The sequence below is a fragment of the Schistocerca americana genome, chromosome X, assembly GCF_021461395.2.
Source record: "Schistocerca americana isolate TAMUIC-IGC-003095 chromosome X, iqSchAmer2.1, whole genome shotgun sequence".
Lineage (NCBI taxonomy): Eukaryota > Metazoa > Arthropoda > Insecta > Orthoptera > Acrididae > Schistocerca > Schistocerca americana.
The window spans coordinates 287,360,984-287,363,117 of NC_060130.1; positions in this window are offsets into that span (position 1 = coordinate 287,360,984).

The window sequence follows — 2,134 nt, forward strand, 5'->3', positions numbered from 1 at the left end:
ATCAGGACTGTTATTTTAAACAAAAGTATGAAATTCCAATCAAAATTGTATTGCGTGAAGTTTGTAACATACAACATTAGCAAATTCACTATTTTCAATTGAAAGCAAGTCTTTGTATCCTGACAGCACATTTAGCATTTCAGAGGCGACCTCTACGGTACGTTCCTACCAGATTGTCTTTCGCCCTGACTAAAATTACTCAATGAAAGTTTGCAATAAATGTTCAAAATTAATGCTCACCATAAAAGTGGAAACAAAGTCACCACTTGCCACGCGGAATTGTAATTCACACGGGCGGCACACTAACAGTTACTTCAGCGAATTCTAAGCGATCCAGGACGGTGTACAGTCGTCACGCGTTCACTATCCGTTTTTCACAGTTCGGCTCTGACGTCATCCGAGGCAAAGCGCGATTCAACGTTTTACAGACGTGGATCTCACAGTAGCTGAATCCGAAGTGTACCTTTCTACTGCCTCTCGGGCTACATTTATATACGTGCCGGAGCGGACGGCCGAGGGAACATCTGTTGTCTACAGCTATCTGCATACTGCAGGAGCCTCCGAACGACCGCTTTCTCGGGCACGTCAGCTTTATTAATATAGATACAAATTACTTCAGAAACCTCTTAATTTTTATTTGTATTCAGTTAAGGTGTTTGAAATCACCGAAAAAGTTTCAACTCGCTGGAACGAAAACTATAGTGGAACTAACGGTTGTTCGTTACCTCTGAACCATACCTTTACCAGAACTTATGTCAACAGTTATTAATATTAAAACACTCAAATTTGGTATAGCTCTATCACTTGGTATGTTTTATCATCCACTTTAACCAAAATTCTCTATCATTAAAATCACAGGTACTTAATTTACAACAATTGGTTACATTTTAGTTACAAAATTTATTTTTACTTAACTACTCAAAAACTGTAAGAGGTAGCTTAACGTGGTCTTTCAGTTATTATTTTTGGGGTGAACGGAAGTATAAAACAAATTTTCATGTATCTAAGTCCATTATTTAGCGCCTCTGATTTTTCCTAAAGGCGTTAATTTTTGTTATATGGTTTTGGAAACCTGCACCACTTATTAATGAGCACTAACTACACTTTCTGACCAAATTCTGACTTTCTAGCTTCATTATTTATTTTTCTCTTGAAACAGCATTTTTAGGTAAACTACTAAGTCTAGAACATAAAGACTTGGTATTTGGAACATTATAACACTAAACTATATTTTTACAAAGTTTTCAACATTAATTATGATTTTTAAGTTCATACTTAATTGTGGTGCAATACTTGCGCGCTACGCGCAGACGCGTTAAAGTGACGTGGCGCTACTTGCAGTGAACTGGTATAAGTCCCGGCACACTCGCTCGCCTCTGTATCTCACACATGATACAGCGCTTGCTTTGCTTCACTTTGTAGTGGCAATAAACACTAGCACGGTTATGCTTATGAGGCCACGAAAGCTCTGAGGCTTAACATATTAACAGTGAAATGTGGGGTGATCTGCATCTGTCCGCATTCCAATCTGCATTAAGTGCCATAGCAGCACAAACATGCTGCAAATCCTGTCAAACATCTCCCAGATGAAAGCGGCATGTGATGTATGCTGGACTACTCGACCTGGGTGTCTTGGAGTGGGTACGCCACAGGATCTGTTGGGAATCCAGTTTTCAAGTGATAGTACGTCATATTGTGCACTGTAACCCGTCGGAGATTGACGGCAGCAGCGGCCGTGGAACGTGTTGTCAGCCCAGTCCAACCCAGTGTGAAGTGGCTGTTGACTAGCACGTTGTGGGGCAGGCCGAGTACTTGCCAGTTCTGAGAGCAGACTGGTGGGAGAGCCAAATTTTTAAACAAATAAAACGCAACTGCGTACCTCCCCCACCCTTATCCGTCTGCCGGCCGCGGCGGTTCTAGGCGCTTCAGTTGGGAACCGCGCGACTGCTACGGTCGCAGGTTCGATCCTGCGTCGGGCATAGATGTGTGTGATGTCCTTAGGTTAGTTAGGCTTAAGTAGTTCTAAGTTCTAGGGGACTGATGACCTCCGATGTGAAGTCCCATAGTGCACAGAGTCATTTGAACCATCTTAGTCTTCTCCTGACATGCATAAATGGCAATGGCAGTTGTTTGA